The sequence below is a fragment of the Gobius niger genome, assembly GCF_951799975.1.
Source record: "Gobius niger genome assembly, chromosome: 5".
NCBI lineage: Eukaryota > Metazoa > Chordata > Actinopteri > Gobiiformes > Gobiidae > Gobius > Gobius niger.
Window position 1 is genome coordinate 38,295,168 of NC_136856.1, and position 22,308 is coordinate 38,317,475.

Genomic DNA, 22,308 nt, shown 5'->3' on the forward strand with positions numbered 1-22,308 from the left:
CCTGGGACTCAAGACACAGGACCATCAGAACCAGATAGAAGAGCCTGGGACTCAAGGCACAGGACCATCAGAACCAGTTAGAAGAGCCTGGACTCAAGACACAGGACCATCAGAACCAGTTAGAAGAGCCTGGGACTCAAGACACAGGACCATCAGAACCAGATAGAAGAGCCTGGACTCAAGACACAGGACCATCAGAACCAGATAGAAGAGCCTGGGACTCAAGACACAGGACCATCAGAACCAGTTAGAAGAGCCTGGGACTCAAGACACAGGACCATCAGAACCAGTTAGAAGAGCCTGGGACTCAAGACACAGGACCATCAGAACCAGATAGAAGAGCCTGGGACTCTGGACTCAGGACACAGGACCATCAGAACCAGATAGAAGAGCCTGGGACTCAAGACACAGGACCATCAGAACCAGATAGAAGAGCCTGGGACTCAAGACACAGGACCATCAGAACCAGATAGAAGAGCCTGGGACTCAAGACACAGGACCATCAGAACCAGATAGAAGAGCCTGGACTCAAGACACAGGACCATCAGAACCAGATAGAAGAGCCTGGACTCAGGACACAGGACCATCAGAACCAGTTAGAAGAGCCTGGACTCAGGACTCAGGACACAGGCTGGACCCACGTGGATTATTGTCTCACTTTACCCACAGCCACCATTTTAGAAAGAACATCTCTAGCAATTCAGGCTAATCTTTAACGAGCATCAAGCACATGGGTTTAACATGTTGGAAGTTCATCAACATGTGTTCTTTCCTTCTGTTCTTTTGACATTTTTTTTCTTGCATCTTTGTTGTGTTTTGTTGTGTTTTTGTCACGATTTTGTAGAGTGATGACATTACACTTCAAAAAAGCAACGCATACAAGGGACAAGCCGTGATGAGTTTTGTGGGTCTTAGCTTTCAAATGAGGTGTTACACTGGCCTAGCACTAGTCGAGGAGCTTTTAGATTTGGGTAAAGCAAAACTGTGTTAAAGCAGGGGGTTAGAGGTAAATGTTTCTATAAAAAAAAGAGTAAATAGGCCTTGTGTGAATGCGCTGTGTTCAGCCTCACTGTAGTTCCCTGTGTGACCAGTGGGAGGCACTGTGCTCACACTGGTCACACGGAGCTCCTCCTGCACGTTTCATTTACATGTTTCACACTCGGTTTTGTTTCATTCCCAGGTTTTTGGCTGGAGGCCTGTTCTGTGGGCGGGAAAAATCGATCCGCCGCGGGTCAAAGGTCGAGGAATCTGCAGCAACTTTGGCATTTCTTCACTCTCTCCTCCACGCGGCGGCTCGTCTCTGCGGCCGCGCTGGTTGCTATAGGAATGATGCTGTACGTTTAACAAAGAGTGAAGCGAGTGGGCGACGTTTAGCATCGACTCCATGGAAACGGCATCAGATATCAGCTCTTTCTCATACGACTCAAACATCAGGAGTTCATCAGGATTTAGATCTGAGCTTTAAGAACATAAAGACTCACAAACATCAGCACCAAATAACTTCATCAGGATCTAGATCTGAGCTTTAAGAACATAAAGACTCACAAACATCAGCACCAAATAACTTCATCTGGATCTAGATCTGAGCTTTAAGAACATAAAGACTCACAAACATCAGCACCAAATAACTTCATCAGGATCTAGATCTGAGCTTTAAGAACATAAAGACTCACAAACATCAGCACCAAATAACTTCATCAGGATTTAGATCTGAGCTTTAAGAACATAAAGACTCACAAACATCAGCACCAAATAACTTCATCTGGATCTAGATCTGAGCTTTAAGAACATAAAGACTCACAAACATCAGCACCGAATAACTTCATCTGGATTTAGATCTGAGCTTTAAGAACATAAAGACTCACAAACATCAGCACCAAATAACTTCATCTGGATTTAGATCTGAGCTTTAAGAACATAAAGACTCAAACATCAGCACCAAATAACTTCATCTGGATCTAGATCTGAGCTTTAAGAACATAAAGACTCACAAACATCAGCACCGAATAACTTCATCAGGATTTAGATCTGAGCTTTAAGAACATAAAGACTCACAAACATCAGCACCGAATAACTTCATCAGGATTTAGATCTGAGCTTTAAGAACATAAAGACTCACAAACATCAGCACCGAATAACTTCATCAGGATTTAGATCTGAGCTTTAAGAACATAAAGACTCACAAACATCAGCACCGAATAACTTCATCAGGATTTAGATCTGAGCTTTAAGAACATAAAGACTCACAAACATCAGCACCAAATAACTTCATCAGGATCTAGATCTGAGCTTTAAGAACATAAAGACTCACAAACATCAGCACCGAATAACTTCATCAGGATTTAGATGTGAGCTTTAAGAACATAAAGACTCACAAACATCAGCACCGAATAACTTCATCAGGATTTAGATCTGAGCTTTAAGAACATAAAGACTCAAACATCAGCACCAAATAACTTCATCAGGATTTAGATCTGAGCTTTAAGAACATAAAGACTCACAAACATCAGCACCAAATAACTTCATCTGGATCTAGATCTGAGCTTTAAGAACATAAAGACTCACAAACATCAGCACCGAATAACTTCATCAGGATTTAGATCTGAGCTTTAAGAACATAAAGACTCGAACATCAGCACCAAATAACTTCATCTGGATCTAGATCTGAGCTTTAAGAACATGAAGACTCACAAACATCAGCACCGAATAACTTCATCAGGATTTAGATCTGAGCTTTAAGAACATAAAGACTCGAACATCAGCACCAAATAACTTCATCTGGATTTAGATCTGAGCTTTAAGAACATAAAGACTCACAAACATCAGCACCGAATAACTTCATCAGGATTTAGATCTGAGCTTTAAGAACATAAAGACTCGAACATCAGCACCAAATAACTTCATCTGGATCTAGATCTGAGCTTTAAGAACATGAAGACTCACAAACATCAGCACCGAATAACTTCATCTGGATCTAGATCTGAGCTTTAAGAACATAAAGACTCACAAACATCAGCACCAAATAACTTCATCTGGATCTAGATCTGAGCTTTAAGAACATAAAGACTCAAACATCAGCAGGAAATCAATGGTAAATGGCCTTTTCACAGTAAGGATCCAGTCACCCATTCATGCACCAGTGTACGCAGACACTTAAAACATTTGGGTGAAGTGTCTTGCCCAAGGACACAACGACAGTGCGCATTTGCAGGGATTCGAACCCATGACCTTCCGATCACGAGACGACCCGCTCTACCGACTGCACCACCATCGTTTTTTTTTTCTATCGCACTTTTCTGGACACTCAAAGACACTTTACTTCATTCCTTCACTCCATACTCGGTGGTAAGCTGCTATTGTAGTCACAGCTGTCCTGGGGTAGACTGATGGAAACGAGGCGGTCATTCTGTGCCATCGGCCTCTCCCACCCCCACCACCAACAGCAATCACTCACTCTCTGCTTCCGTTCAGCCATGGTTCCTGGTGTTTCCCAAACAGTCTCCATCCAAGAACCAGCCAGGCCCTTCCTGCTCAGGGATCAGGCAGAGCAAAGGTGGGAGGGGCATAATCTCTGTAAACACTGATCACAGGATACAAAAACTGTCCCAGAGCTGCAGTACCTAGGAAGTGCAGAACAGTAGTATTTGTACTTGATTATTGAGCAGTGTTTGTACTTGATTACTGCAGTACTTGTATTTGTGTGTAAACAGGGGTTAATCGCGGAGCAGCAGATGGTCGTGACATCTGCCTCTTTATATAAGACCTATTTATTACAATGTACACAAATATGCTGCAGTACTGCAAACAAATACTGCAGTACTACAGTAAACAAATACTGCAGCACTGTAAACATGGACACAAAAATGGTAAAATGGTCTCAACTCATAAACCGCTTTACAGTGAGGAACCAGTCACCCATTCACTCTCATTCACACATCAGTGTACACAGACACTGAAGGCAAGTGAAGTGTCTTGCCCAAGGACACAATGACAATGTGCACCTTCAGGGACCTGGGATTCAAACCCCTGACCTTCTGCTCATGAGACGACCCGCTCTACCGACTGTGTCACTGTCTCTGCAGTCCTGCAAAGCAGTACATACTCAGATCTGATCAAGAGTGCTGAGGGTGCTGCAGCACTCCCTGGTGGATAGTTTACGCATTGCATGCAATAAAAACAATTAGGAAATAAGCAATAACCACCTAACCTGAACATTTTCCCATGGCTCTTCACTAACCCCAACATCAACACGAGTATTAAAGGTGCATTTTGCAAATTTTCAGTGAAAAAAAAAGAAAACGTAATATTTGTGTGTTTGACCTGGTAGTGACTCAGTGGCGTTGCAGGTGCAGCCTTTGCTTTCCCTCACAGTGGCGTCTATGATGCTACAGAATCTAATGTTTTGGGGTTTCAGGACAGTTTCTGGTACGAACCCATAAAAACAACTGATCCTGGAGCGTCATAAAGGCCACTGTGAGGGAACGCAATGGTGCTGTGTCCAACACTAACACGAACCCCAACATTAACACTAACACTAACCCAACATGAACACTAACCTCAACACTAACACGAACCCCAACATTAACACTGACACGAACCCCAACATTAACACTAACACTAACCCCAACACTAACTCTAACCCCAACACTAGCACTAACCCAACATGAGCACTAACCTCAACACTAACACTAACCCCAACATTAACACTGACACTAACCCAACACTAACTCTAACCCCAACACTAACTCTAACCCCAACCCCAACACTAACCCAACATGAACACTAACCCCAACACTAGCCCAACATGAACACTAACACTAACCCCAACACTAACTCTAACCCCAACACTAACTCTAACCCCAACACTAACTCAAACCCCAACACTAACTCTAACCCCAACATTAACACTAACACTAACCCCAACACTAACTCTAACCCCAACACTAGCACTAACCCAACATGAGCACTAACCTCAACACTAACACTAACCCCAACATTAACACTGACACTAACCCAACACTAGCCCAACATGAACACTAACACTAACCCCAACACTAACTCTAACCCCAACACTAACTCTAACCCCAACACTAACTCTAACCCCAACACTAGCACTAACCCAACATGAACACTAACCTCAACACTAACACAAACCCCAACATTAACACTAACACTAACCCCAACACTAACCCAACATGAACACTAACCCCAACACTAACCCAACATGAACACTAAACCCTAACACTAACCCAACACTAACACTAACCCCAACACTAACCCAACACTAACACTAAACCCTAACACTAACCCAAAACTAACACTAACCTCAACACTAACCCCAACATTAACACTAACACTAACCCCAACACTAACCCAACACTAACACTAACCCCAACACTAACCCAACACTAACACTAAACCCTAACACTAACCCAACACTAACACTAACCTCAACACTAACCCAACACTAACACTAAACCCTAACACTAACCCAAAACTAACACTAACCCAACATGAACACTAACCCCAACACTAACCCCAACATTAACACTAACACTAACCCCAACACTAACTCTAACCCCAACACTAGCACTAACCCAACATGAACACTAACCTCAACACTAACCCAACACTAACACTAAACCCTAACACTAACCCAAAACTAACACTAACCCAACATGAACACTAACCCCAACACTAACCCCAACATTAACACTAACACTAACCCCAACACTAACTCTAACCCCAACACTAACCCCAACATTAACACTAACACTAACCCCAACACTAACTCTAACCCCAACACTAGCACTAACCCAACATGAACACTAACCTCAACACTAACCCAACATGAACACTAACCTCAACACTAACCCAACATGAACACTAACCCCAACACTAACCCAACATGAACACTAACCCCAACACTAACCCCAACACTAACCCAACATGAACACTAACCTCAACACTAACCCAACATGAACACTAACCCCAACACTAACCCAACATGAACACTAACCCCAACACTAACCCCAACACTAACCCAACATGAACACTAACCCCAACACTAACCCAACATGAATACTAACCTCAACACTAACCCAACATGAACACTAACCCCAACACTAACCCAACACTAACCCCAACACTAACCCAACATGAACACTAACCCCAACACTAACCCAACATGAACACTAACCCCAACACTAACCCAACATGAACACTAACCCCAACACTAACCCCAACATGAACACTAACCCCAACACTAGCACTAACCCAACATGAACACTAACCTCAACACTAACCCAACACTAACACTAACCCCAAGACTAACCCAACATGAACACTAACCCCAACACTAACATGAACCCCAGCATTAACACTAACACTAACCCCAACACTAACCCCAACACTAACTCTAACCCCAACACTAGCACTAACCCAACATGAACACTAACCTCAACACTAACCCCAAAACTAACACTAACCCAACATGAACACTAACCCAACATTAAAAAACAACACTCACACTAACCCCAACACTAACCCAACACTCACACTACCCCCAACACTAACCCAACATGAACACTAACCCAACATTAAAAAACAACACAAACACTAACCCCAACACTAACCCAACACTCACACTACCCCCAACACTAACCCAACATGAACTCTAACCCCAACACTAACTCTAACCCCAACACTAGCACTAACCCCAACACTAACTCTAACCCCAACACTAGCACTAACCCAACATGAACACTAACCTCAACACTAACACAAACCCCAACATTAACACTAACACTAACCCCAACACTAACCCAACATGAACACTAACCCCAACACTAACCCAACATGAACACTAAACCCTAACACTAACCCAACACTAACACTAACCCCAACACTAACCCAACACTAACACTAAACCCTAACACTAACCCAAAACTAACACTAACCCAAAACTAACACTAACCTCAACACTAACCCCAACATTAACACCAACACTAACTCTAACCCCAACACTAACCCAACACTAACACTAACCCCAACACTAACACTAACCCCAACACTAACCCAACATGAACACTAACCCTAACACTAACCCAACATGAACACTAACCCCAACACTAACCCAACATGAACACTAACCCTAACACTAACCCCAACATGAACACTAACCCCAACACTAGCACTAACCCAACATGAACACTAACCCCAACACTAACCCAACACTAACACTAACCCCAACACTAACCCAACACTAACACTAACCCCAACACTAACCCAACATGAACACTAACCCCAACACTAACTCTAACCCCAACACTAACTCTAACCCCAACACTAACTCTAACCCCAACACTAGCACTAACCCAACATGAACACTAACCTCAACACTAACACAAACCCCAACATTAACACTAACACTAACCCCAACACTAACCCAACATGAACACTAACCCCAACACTAACCCAACATGAACACTAAACCCTAACACTAACCCAACACTAACACTAACCCCAACCCTAACCCAACACTAACACTAAACCCTAACACTAACCCAAAACTAACACTAACCCCAACCCTAACCCAACACTAACCCAACATGAACACTAACCCCAACCCTAACCCAACACTAACACTAAACCCTAACACTAACCCAAAACTAACACTAACCCCAACATTAACACTAACACTAACCCCAACACTAACTCTAACCCCAACACTAGCACTAACCCAACATGAACACTAACCCCAACGCTAACCCAACACTAACACTAACCCCAACACTAACCCAACATGAACACTAACCCTAACACTAACCCAACATGAACACTAACCCCAACACTAACCCAACATGAACACTAACCCCAACATGAACACTAACCCCAACATGAACACTAACCCCAACACTAACACTAACCCCAACACTAACCCAACATGAACACTAACCCTAACACTAACCCAACATGAACACTAACCCCAACACTAACCCAACATGAACACTAACCCCAACATGAACACTAACCCCAACATGAACACTAACCCCAACACTAACACTAACCCTAACACTAACCCAACATGAACACTAACCTCAACACTAACCCAACATTAACACTAACCCTAACACTAACATGAACCCCAGCATTAACACTAACACTAACCCCAACACTAACCCCAACACTAACCCCAACACTAGCACTAACCCAACATGAACACTAACCTCAACACTAACCCCAAAACTAACACTAACCCAACATTAAAAAACAACACTCACACTAACCCCAACACTAACCCAACACAAACACTAACCCCAACACTAACCCAACATTAACACTAACCCCAACACTAACCCAACACTCACACTACCCCCAACACTAACCCAACATGAACACTAACCCCAACACTAACCCAACATGAACACTAACCCCAACACTAACCCAACATGAACACTAACCCCAACACTAACCCAACATGAACACTAACCCCAACACTAACACTAACCCCAATATTAACCCAACACTAACACTAACCGCAACATGAACACTAACCCAACATTAACACTAACCCCAACACAAAAACAAAACAAAACAAATAAATAAAGGGGGAAATGCTGAAAAATGTGGAGGAAAATATGTTTAGAATTAAGAAAAATGCAGAAAATAATTGACAGAGAGAGAAGACCCTGGACTTTGGGACAGTATTTGTTTCCAGCTGAGAGATCAACATGAATCCGGTCCTGTTACCATGGTTACCACATTAGGAAACGTCTCCTTTACATCTTTTGGTTGATGTGATGTATTCGAGATCAGAACACAAAACTCTCACTAAACACCATTAGATATTCCAAATCTTTGCAGGATCCTCCAAAATAGTTCCCGGATCCCTCACCCTGAAAACTCAAAGATGGATCAAATGAAGCTCTGGTAGTATGTAGTATGTATGTATATGTATGTCACATGTATGTCGTATGTATGTCGTTAGCATGATGTGGCGTCAGTTGTTTGTGTCTTCAGCCCAGTGTCGAATGTGGGCCACATCTGTCTCATCAGCACGTTGAGAACCACTGACCCGTGAGCACAGCTGGACCCCGTAACGAGCCTCACGCCAAACACACGCCAAGCACACGCCAAGCACACGCCAAACACACGCCAAACACACGCCAAACACACGCCAAACACACGCCTTTGAAATGTACATGAGTCTGTAGGAGCGACAGAAGGGTTTGGAATAAAAAACCTCATTTTAACTTCTTAACCCCCACATGAACCGAGCAACAATTCAGCTTTACACAAATCTAAAAGCTTCTTGAAAAAAGGAAAATGAATAGAAAGAACAGGTAAAGATGAGATATTGATGAAAACGAGGACAGAAAAGCAGCAAAAAGTGGGGAAAGAAGTGATGAAAGTGCAGCAAAAAAGTATGGAAGCCATTTCCGCCATGTTAAAAAATCAAAGCCCGACAGTAAGTCGAAATTAACAGATCAAGTCATAATTCTGTGTTTAAAACTCAAAATGTTGTGTTTAAATCTCAAAATGACGACTTTTAAACGTCGGTACAGCGGGGTTAATCACCGGCGCAGATGTAAACAGTCATGGAGGATTAGCTTCATGTGTTGTGAACCGGAGCTACAGCAGCTCTGGGACTTGTGTTTATTTTACCTCAACACCCAGGATTAAAACTGGCGACAAGAAAACTTATCCAATGGCTGTATCCACGATAGATTTGTTTAGGCCTTGATAATGCACGAGCATTCTCAAAGCTAATGCTACGAGCTGAAGGTCCGATGATCATGTGAAATGAGAAACATGCATGAATAAAGTCAATAAAACCACATCTAAAGCATCCCTTTAACAACGATCACTTTGCAGTTTGTTACACGTTTCATGTACAATTGGTCTTAGCCGAATGTTTAGCACCCGAAGCTAACTAGCGTCTTAGCAGCTAGCTCCAATTATGGATCGTATCATGCACTAATAACGAACGAGGGAAAATATTCTCCGCTCAAATCTGATGTTCAGTCGATTGATTTGTGTAAAATGTCCAATGTTCATTTGCACCGACATGTCAACACTGCACCGATTCTCAGCGCGGCCAAAAAACAGATTTTTTTTTCATGTAGTGACTGATTTTATGTGGACTTCTCCAGTCCCATGCACAATTCATGGCGGTACTTCCGGAATAAGGTGAATACTATTATATAGAGGAAAAAACATGTCTTTGAGGACATTTTTGGTCTTGTACAGAGAGATCATGGGCCCAGTGACTGATATTAATGATCATTTTTCTAATCCATACATTTTCTTTTTAGCTACGACTTGTGGAAGTGTAATGCAGTTAATAGGAAAAACTGGACCCTGCCCCCCACTGGGTCCAGTAACTTCATCTCATTTTAGAACCTGCAACCCAGCAATTGCAGACTTTATTTATTCTTTTAATGCTTTATTTTCAGCTCCGTCAGCGCTGGCCGGATCAAGCTCCACAGTTCAAATTATCAGACAGGAAAGAGAACGGCAACAACATCCGGATTTTCAAATTAAAATAGAGCTGACGTCTATGATCACGGATCTTAAAAACTCGTATTTCTGAGTTTTAAAAGTCGAGTTTTCCAGATTTAAACTCGTAGTTTCAAGATTTAAACTCATAATTTCTAGTTTAAACTCGTAGTAGGATTTTAAAAGTCATCATTTTGAAATTTAAACTAGAACTTTTGTGTTTTAAACACAGAATTATGATTTGAAATCTCGTAATTTCGACTTCTTGTTGGGCTTTTATTTTTTAACAATGGCGGAAACGGGCTTCCATAAAAAATTACAAGGCCTATAGGCTGCAAGCTCCATTTGAGAAGCTTTTAAATTTGGGTCAAGCCGGACTGGAGAAAATGCAGGCTAAAAGCTTAAAGTTAACTCTAGCATGTATTATGGCTCAGGAGGTCCCAGATTCGATTCCCACCTGGACAAGGCCTGTGTGGAGTCTGCGTAGGTTTCCTCAAAGCGGCGCATGTCGTCATTCATTCCCTTTGAATACACTCACTGTTGTTCTGTGTCAAATTGTTGTTGCCTTTTGTCATATTTTGTTTTAATCTACACAGCTATAAGGGCATGCATAAAGTAAAGTTTATATAGTTTATTGTTTATATAAGTTTTATAGTACATGTTTCATGTTGCCCAATTGTACTTGTTTTTGAACCTTCATCATTCACTCCATACTCTGTGGTGGTAAGCTACTATTGTAGCCACAGCTGCCCTGGGGTAGAATGATGGAAGCGAGGCTACCAGTCTGTTCCACCAGCCCCTCCCACCACCAACCACTCACTCACACTACATTCATCCTGGCCTATTGTACATGTTTTAGTGGAACAACATGTGAACTCCTCTGAAAGGCCCGTCTGGGGATCAAATGCGGGACCGTTCCATAGACCAGGGGTTTCCAAACTTTTCAGGCTGTGACCCCCAAAATCACTCGACTATTGTCTCAGAATCATCCTGTGAGCCCCACTTTGGAAAATCATTTCCGTAGAAGGTCTACACTGGAATAGGCACAATGAGCTTTAGCTTCTCTTCCATTTCAGACTTTATGAACACATTGATTCTCTCTCTCTTTAAATGTCTGAATAAATGAAACCTGAATATATATATTTTTTAAAGAAAAGAAGACCACACTGTGCCACCGTGCTGCCATTTTAAACCATGCACATTCAGAGAACTTAGGGGCAGTTACTGAAAGTAACCAGGCTGCTGTTATCAGAGTCACAGGATCAAGGAAGCACCTTTTTCCGGTGGAGAACCAAGGCCTCATATTTGAAGGTGCTGATCCTCATCCCAGCTCCCAAACCGGACACCCTCCGGCCCCTGGCTGCGCCTAGAAATTCTGTCCATAAAGGTTATGAACAGAACCGGTGACAAAGGGCAGCCCTGGCGGAGACCAACACGCACCGGGAACAGGTCTGACTTACTGCCGGCAATGCAAACCAAGCTCCTGCTGCGTCATACAGGGAACGGACAGCCCTTAGCAGAGGGCCCCGGACCCCATACTCCCGGAGCACCCCCCACAGGGCACCACGAGGGACACGATCAAACGATTTCTCCAGATCCACAAAACACATGTGGACTGGTTGGGTGAACTCCCATGAACCCTCGAGCACTCGATGAAGGGTATAGAGCTGGTCCAGTGTGCCACGACCAGGACGAAAACCGCATTGTTCCTTCTGGATCCAAGGTTCGACTGATCCTCCTCTCCAGCACCCTGGAGTAGACCTTACCAGGGAGGCTGAGGAGTGTGATCCCTCTGTAACTGGAGCAGACCCTCCGATCCCCCTTCTTAGAGAGAGGGACCACCACCCCGGTCTGCCAATCCAGGGGCACTGTCCCCGACCACCACGTGATGTTGCAGAGACGTGTCAGCCACGACAGTCCTACAACATCCAGAGACTTAAGGTACTCAGGACGAATCTCATCCACCCCCGGAGCCTTGCCACCGAGGAGCTTTCTCACCACCACGGTGACTTCAGCCTGGGTGATGAACGAGCCCACCTCCGAGTCCCGAGCCTCTCCTTCCTCATTGGAAAATGTGACGGTGGGATTGAGGAGGGCCTCGAAGTACTCCTTCCACTGCCCGACAACATCCTCAGTCGAGGTCAGCAGCCCCCCACCCGCACTGTAAACAGTGCTGGTGGAGCACTGCTTCCCCCTCCTGAGCCGCCAGATGGTTTGCCAGAATGTCTTCGATGCCGCCCGATAGTCTTCCTCCATGGCTTCTCCGAACTCCTCCCAGACCCGAGTTTTAGCCTCCACGACCGCACGAGCTGCAGCACGCTTAGCCTGCCGGTACCTTTCAACTGCCTCCGGAGTCCCACAAGCCAACAAGGCCAGGTAGGACTCCTTCTTCAGCTTGACGGCATCCCTTACTTCCGGGCGCCACCATCGGGTTTGGGGATTGCCGCCACGACAGGCACCAGAGACTTTACGGCCACAACTACGAGCACCCGCATCGACAATGGAGGAGGCCCCACTGACAGAGGGATCAGCCAGACGTTCCCAACAGACCCTCACCACACGCTTGGGCCTGCCAGGTCTGACCGGCTTCTTCCCCTGCCAGCGGATCCAGCTCATCACCAGGTGGTGATCGGTTGACAGCTCAGCCCCTCTCTTCACCCGAGTGTCCGAGACACGCGGCCGGAGATCTGACGACAGTAGATCATCGACCTCCTGCCTAGGGGGTCCTGGTGCCACGTGGACACCCTTGTGCTCGAACATGGTGTTCGTTATGGATAAACCGTGACGAACACACTAGCACATTTCAATGATGAGAGCCATGGTGCATTATGGGTAATTTTGGCTGGAGCAAGGCAGCGAAGGCTACACTGATGTATTCTTGGTATATTAGCCACATGCTAACCAAAGGGAGGACACATGCCTCCAGACCACGTGAACAATAGGTGTGTTTAAGATGATTAAGTGCGCCTCGATTCCAGACCAGATCACGCAGTGTCAGCGTTTGTTAGAAAGAGTTTGTGAATAAAACTATTTTTAAAGTTTGTGAACGCAATTCTGCTTCTCTCACACACCAGACAGACCCATCACTACAGCAAAAACAACACTCTCCTCTTACAGTCTAGGATTACAATAATAAACTCATGCTTATTTAAATGTAGGTCATATGTTGAACACTCTGGCACTTTCTGTCAAATATGACGCCTGTGAAGCATTTCTGCAGATCAAAGTCGATCCGTGATGAGAAAAGAGGAGGCAGGATGCTTCGGAACGTTTCTGATCTAAACCCAACTCCGATCCAGTCCGCTGTCACCGCACGTGTTGACAGCACGTAATTTCCCATGATCCTTTTGGCTTTTGTAGTTCAGGCAGCCGAGTGAGGCGGAGAAAAGCTTGCCTGGCCTGCAAGACACGCCTCCTTTCTGTTCAAAAGAAGAACCGTCTGGACAGCTCCTCGCAGTCTATCATTTCACGATTTTACCCTCCTCGGTCCAATCACGCAGAGGCAGGACTTCATTCCCCCAGGTCGCGGAAGCCGTCACCACACTGACAGAGATGGCGTGCGCGGCGAGTGACGATGTTTTCTTCTCCTCCTTCGTCTGTTTTAAACGTAATCCCTAAAACAAGCACAGAAGCAGCAAGAAACAGCGTTCGAAGTGTTCCTCCTAAATAAGGACGTTTTTGGAAAGGCTTCCTGACACTTGTTGCTGCGACGTATAGCGTTGCTCTGATTGGTTGATGCCGTCTGTCAATCACGCCCACCGGGAAATCGTTGAGATCATGCTGCTCCCAGACTATATGTCTTTGAAATGTCTATGAAAAAGCATGTAGCTTGGCAGGCCAGGCAAGAGAAAAGCAACTTCCCTCGCCTGCCCAAGGCGCTCCAGCCGCCTCGGTCTCACAAGAATACAGGCACCGTCGCACAGGTCAGAGCAAGGCGGTGCCATCTTGGACACGAATCTGACCTGCAGCTGCCGTCGCCTGCGCCTCGCTCATCTTAAACACACCTATTGGAAAAGCACTTGGGCGGCGAGTGATGATGTGGCTGCCTGACCACGCCCACTTCAGGGCAAGGCAAGGTACTGTGGCTCCGTCCGAAAGCGGTAAATTGGTAAGAGGTCTTACGCCAAACCGGATGTGCGTCAGCGTCCACCATGATAGGAAGCGTCCGAATTGGGCTGTCAGTTAGGAAGTAGTTAGGAAAAGGAGCCTCATTGCTAACTATCATAGCCACTTTAGCATAGGGACCTCTGGTGCTAAGTAACCGGTGATTAGGAGCTGTGTGCCATCCCATAAGCCACTGTGCCAATCCCCCCACCCCCCTCGCCCCCACCCTCGAGTGATTCATGCGCAACCACTGTTGATTGACAGGAGCACATTTAATAATAAAAATAATGAAAAAAATAAGATTCTGCACAAGCCAAACTTTATAAAAGTGACAAAATCCATGTTGTCGTCCCCACAGCTCAGTCACATGTCAGGTGAACAGTAAATGGACTAAATGAAGCAGTTTGTGCTTTTGTTTTCATTTAGTAGAAACTTGAGCCACATGGATCATTTGCTACTGTAGCTTTATGAAACAGCTAGGAAATGTGAAGGATCATTAGAATGTTTCTTTGTTTGGACACTGTTTGGCCTGTACTCCACCAATAACTTTAAAGAAGAAGAAAAACAGCTGTTGGTGATGTCACTTCCCTTTCCTCTGGGCAAGGACGGTCGAATTGTGCAAAATAGCGCTGAAGATCTAGTTCACTAACTGTATAGATCTAACAGTCGACCCCATGAAAGGTTGAGGTTAGTTGCTAGTGTTAGAACTTAGAGGCTACAATTTGATGGTTTCGGACGCAACCTTAGGTTTTGGGAAACCACCTGCTGTTCATACAGTCTGCTTTAGGCTTTGGGAGCCTTTAGAGAAAAGTATATATATATGTAGATGTTGTCGTCCTTCATCGTCCTATGGTCCGATAACCTGGGTAGGCTAGAGAAAGGTTTAGGTTTGTTTTTTGAAAAAAGTGTGAAAAGTTAAAAATTTTAAAACCATGGCAATAAAAGTGAGTAAAAAAAAGGGATTTATTTTCAATGATGCCATAAATTGTGTGGAAAAAAACATAAGATCATGTGGAATTTGTGAATATTTGCTCACAGTGGAAAATGTCACTGTTATTTTTACTCACGTAAGAGTACAGATACTCCATTATATGTTTTATGAAGTACGACTTTTTGTTTTGTTTTTACTTTACATTATATTTGAAGTAAAAAGTACTGTATGGATAAACTACTCCAAGAAGAAGGGAAAAGTACCAAGTACTGCAGTAAAGTACAGATTCTCTCTGGACTGCAGTAGATTTACTCATTTATGAAAGTGAGCGATGATGATCCTCTCAGATAACGATCGGTGAAAACATGATCACCGCGAGGGGGGGAGGGGTCTGGGTGTGTGGGCGGGGTCACGCGGGTCAGTGATGATGCGATTGCAGCAGAGGATTGTGGGAGACGCAGTGTAAAGGCCACATGACGCCTACGCAGCGCTCTGCATTAAACATCAGGAATAAACCCTTTTAGTCCAACATTTCTGCGACTGGAACTGTGGCTGGATCTGCAGATGTTTGGCTCCTCGCGGCGCCCCCTTCAGGTCCCATCACATTGGTACAAAAGTTTGTGTCAGACTCGAGTAAAACAACAGTCCAAACCTTCTCTTTACCATGTTTATTCTCTGACGTTCTGTTGCAGATTTATCCAGGAAGTAACTCCAACTTTTCTCACGCTTATTCATTCACAAATACTGACATGTTTGGTATCCACGTGTAGCACGAAAGGCTGTGACCGAGATGACGCTGTAATCCAAATATGGTCATTTCCTGTGTGGGAGACAGCAGTGGGCTCCAGAAGACTCCACACTTTACAGACTCAACTACATTTGGAAGATTTTTACACACAAGGATTTTAAGCTTATTAAGCTTTCAACTAAAACAAACAAGGAGGATGTTTAATAGAGTTTAACTAGTGTATTCCAAAACTAAGGAGACAAGGAGCTGAGACTCAGTTAAAGCAGGTGTACACGGCACCATTTTGACCATCTGCGACTGGTCGGTCATAGCACAAAATCTTAGGTCATAGGTCATGCAGTGAGACGGGGATTTAAAATAGAACTAGAGCGGGTCTGACTCCGTATTTACAGGACTTTCCCTGCACTTTTCCACTTAAACAAACAGCTCTCGCGTGGGCAACAGAACATGTGTAACGGAACATGTGTAACAGAACTACTTAACAGAACATGTGTAACAGGGACATGTGAACAGAACATGTGTAACAGGGACATGTGTAACAGAACATGCTTAACAGAACATGTGTAACAGGGACATGTGTAACAGAACATGCTTAACAGAACATGTGTAACAGGGACATGTGTAACAGGAAAATGTGAACAGAACATGTGTAAGAAAACATGTGTAACAGGATATGTGTAACAGACCCAGGTTTTGGGCCTGTTGGGCCAGATTTTAAAGGTCCTATATCATGCTATTTTAGCCATTCCAAAGTTAAGTATAGGCATTTATATGATATATTGTACCTCTACCATTATGGAGCACTCATTTTTGTGATAAATATAAGTGTTTTCTGGAGGTATTTTTCAAACCCGGAAGACACAACGCTTCGATTCAGTTAACTCCGCCCCCTCTCTCCGCACATACTTTACCGTAATATAAATAAACAACAATAAGTGAAATTGCTTCACGATGCAGTTATACGGAGTTGACATCTGCAACACAGCTTCATAAATGGCTAACACACAAGCTAATATGCTAACACACACGCTAACCCGCGTTTGGACTGACTCACCCTCTGGTCCATCGCTGTTTACATTATGGGACTTGCGTTGGTTATAAAATTTAATCCACTTTGATTAAGGCGAAGTTTCACCAAACATCCATCAGAGACAGTCACAGAGAAACACCATTTTGGTGATAGTTGCTGAATCCCGGAGAGAAAAAAAACTTCGATTGGCCTCTTTTTGAAAAAAGTTGAATAAACTCCTCGTCCTCGTAGCCAAACGCGCTTCTTTTTCTCCGTGACATTATCGTTAAGTAAGAATAAAGAACAGGTGTGTCCAGAGGAGGTTATAACAAGCTCCATCTTCAGCGCAGCGCAAACATGACTGATCTGTTCAGACGCTCAGGGTTTGTTTGTTTTGGCCACAGCTGACCTGGAAGCACCTCGGGCACATCCTTTTTTTCCCTTTTTTTCCCCATTACTTTCGTATCCGCCGCCATTGCCGAACTACAACCAGCAAATGTGGCACAAATGCTTGACGTCACCTACAAGCCCCGCCTCCCCCGCTCGCTGAATGGAAGGTCGAAAGTCAACCGATGTAACGCAGCCACTGAGATCAGACCCAGACTTACATGCAGGGAAATGATAACTGACCGGAGTTTACGGATGGCAAAGGCCAGACTATCTTTCTCCTAAAACCAAACAAATTGTCATGTGAACGCACATTAGTGTCACACATGCGGCCCTCGCCTCAGCTGAACACACGCCGTCTGCAGCCTGATGCTTGTGATATAAAGTCGTGGTGTTTGGCCTGGTCTGTGTGGGGCTGTTTGTGCCGCAGAGAAATGAAAAGGAAAGAGCTCCAGCGTTTTTCTGCGTGTAACTTTTGGGACGGTAAAATATGTGCTGAGCTTAAGGTAAAGCAGACTTTCCTAGTCCAGATTTAAAACACAAAATGAAAACCTCTGCCTTCCCTCCTGTTAAACATATTTCACACATTCCTGACTAATCTTCACCTTTATGTGTGTGTTTGACTGTAACTGTTATTTCTGATTTATTTCCGTGAGGGGGGGGGTGAGCAGTGGGAGGGGGCGGACCCCTGTGGAGGCCGGATGATTGACAGCTGTCTGTCACCAGCAGGGGGCGGGATAATGGCTCCCGAGGGACGAGCTCGGCCAATCAGAGCACAGGACCGGGCCTGACCTTTAACCTGTTTATGTCACAGAAGAAGCCGACCCAAATAAGATCATTAAAGTATTTATACTGCACATTATGAGGTACTGCTTACAAATACTCCCCAGACTCCGTTAACTGGAGCTGCTCCCTGAAGATAATCCAAACTACAGCCTTGAACACTCCTTCTTAAGTGTTTTCCAGGAAACATAAATATGAGGAACAAATGGATTACACGTTTTTGTTGCCGAAATAATGTTCAATTCCAGGTTTAAATATGTGGTTTTATTTTGTGACATATTAGTTCCAAAGATTTGCTCAGAGTGATTTTGGATCTGGTATAGTTTTAAATAAACTAGTTATATCGCCGAGTTTTGGGGTTTAAAGCTCAACAAATGTGTCAGGATGTAAATCTGTGAGTAACTTATGTTTTTGTGAACATTAGGGCTTTGTGTTTCCAGGTGGAAGTTTATCTATTAAATCAGGGGTGTGGCATGTTGAAGTATATACAGTATGGAGGGCCACAGAGGAACCTTAAAGCTGCACTAACCGATGTCTTTCTGATTTTTTTTGTGTCAGTAGGTGTCAGTCGTGAACCTTGCCATTTTCAGAACTAAGTTCACGGTGCAGAGCTTTTTTTCCCAGCCACCCTTGAACACCTCAGCCTCCAGTGCTGCTTTGCTTTGTGATCATGAGGAGGACAAAGAGCTGGCGGCTCCTGCAGATGTTGCATTATTAAACAAAGGGACATTTCCTGAGGGTTTCAGCTGCATCAGAGCAGGTCGCTCAGATGTTTGTCAGCTCACCATCTTTTTCTAAACTTCTATGATAATGCTAAACTCTGTGTTAGCCACTCACTGTTGCGACTTCTGCTGCTTCAAACACTTGCGATCTCGGTCTGCACGTGTTTGTGTTTACATGGTGAGGGGCAGGGGGGTGAGTGTGTGTGTGGGGGGGGGGGGGGGGGGGTGGTTGCTGTGAGGCGGGGGAGGTGCGGCGCTGGTCTCCTTCTGCCTACAAAGTTGCCTTGCTGTTTGCAACAGTGAAACAAAAAGTACCATCTCTGAGACGTGACATCACAATCTTTTAAAGAGCCTTCAGTAAAAATGTAGTAAAAATAAACTTTAGTTAAATTGAGTGGGTAACTATGGTAACCGTCATTATGCAGAGTTCTAGTCTCAAGCTGCCGACACAACCGCACAGATCGCACTGTTGCTTCTACTTGGACGCTCACATGTGTTCACCTCAGACGCAGCCACAGTGTGATTCTGTAAAAAATAATCATAATAACTCTGCCCTGTTGCTGCTGAGCACTAAGATGTGAATAAAAACAGTTTCCTGATTCTTTGTTTGTACTTTAGTGACAGTGGAATAGTTTCAGCAGCCCACATTTCTCTGACCTCTTTCCTCCCTTATCCCTCTCCTGGATATTCTTTCATTATATGTAGGTTTGAGTGTGTGGTACGTGTCTGTCCAGCCTCATGTCATGATCAAATGGCATGTGTGTAATCCAGTGCCTGGTTAAACGCCCGTGTTTTCACATGTTTATTGACACGTATGAATACCTGGGCTCGTGGAAAGGCATTTCAAACCACAGGTGTGATCGTCATGAATACTTCCTGGTTTCAGTCTCTGTTTCACGTGTGTGCATGTGCACATTTACACTGACCAACACGCTCATCATCCACACATGTGCACATTTACACTGACCACACACACTCATCACCCACACATGTGCACATTTACACTGACCAACACACTCATCACCCACACATGTGCACATTTACACTGACCACACACACTCATCACCCACACATGTGCACATTTACACTGACCACACACACTCATCACCCACACATGTGCACATTTACACTGACCAACACACTCATCACCCACACATGTGCACATTTACACTGACCAACACGCTCATCACCCGCACATGTGCACATTTACACTGACCAACACACTCATCACCCACACATGTGCACATTTACACTGACCACACACACTCATCACCCACACATGTGCACATTTACACTGACCACACACACTCATCACCCACACATGTGTGCACATTTACACTGACCAACACGCTCATCACCCACACATGTGCACATTTACACTGACCACACACACTCATCACCCACACATGTGCACATTTACACTGACCAACACACTCATCACCCACACATGTGCACATTTACACTGACCAACACACTCATCACCCGCACATGTGCACATTTACACTGACCACACACACTCATCACCCACACATGTGCACATTTACACTGACCACACACTCATCACCCACACATGTGCACATTTACACTGACCACACACGCTCATCACCCACACATGTGCACATTTACACTGACCAACACACTCATCACCCGCACATGTGCACATTTACACTGACCAACACACTCATCACCCACACATGTGCACATTTACACTGACCAACACACTCATCACCCACACATGTGCACATTTACACTGACCACACACACTCATCACCCACACATGTGCACATTTACACTGACCAACACACTCATCACCCACACATGTGCACATTTACACTGACCACACACACTCATCACCCACACATGTGCACATTTACACTGACCAACACACTCATCACCCGCACATGTGCACATTTACACTGACCAACACACTCATCACCCACACATGTGCACATTTACACTGACCAACACACTCATCACCCGCACATGTGCACATTTACACTGACCAACACACTCATCACCCACACATGTGCACATTTACACTGACCAACACACTCATCACCCACACATGTGCACATTTACACTGACCAACACACTCATCACCCACACATGTGCACATTTACACTGACCAACACACTCATCACCCACACACATGTGCACATTTACACTGACCAACACACTCATCACCCGCACATGTGCACATTTACACTGACCAACACACTCATCACCCACACATGTGCACATTTACACTGACCAACACACTCATCACCCACACATGTGCACATTTACACTGACCAACACACTCATCACCCACACATGTGCACATTTACACTGACCAACACACTCATCACCCACACATGTGTGCACATTTACACTGACCAACACACTCATCACCCACACATGTGTGCACATTTACACTGACCAACACACTCATCACCCACACATGTGTGCACATTTACACTGACCAACACACTCATCACCCGCACATGTGCACATTTACACTGACCACACACGCTCATCACCCACACATGTGCACATTTACACTGACCAACACGCTCATCACCCGCACATGTGCACATTTACACTGACCAACACACTCATCACCCACACATGTGCACATTTACACTGACCAACACACTCATCACCCACACATGTGCACATTTACACTGACCACACACACTCATCACCCACACATGTGCACATTTACACTGACCAACACGCTCATCACCCACACATGTGCACATTTACACTGACCACACACACTCATCACCCACACATGTGCACATTTACACTGACCAACACGCTCATCACCCACACACATGTGCACATTTACACTGACCAACACACTCATCACCCACACATGTGCACATTTACACTGACCAACACACTCATCACCCACACATGTGCACATTTACACTGACCAACACACTCATCACCCGCACATGTGCACATTTACACTGACCAACACACTCATCACCCGCACATGTGCACATTTACACTGACCAACACACTCATCACCCGCACATGTGCACATTTACACTGACCAACACACTCATCACCCACACATGTGTGCACATTTACACTGACCAACACACTCATCACCCGCACATGTGCACATTTACACTGA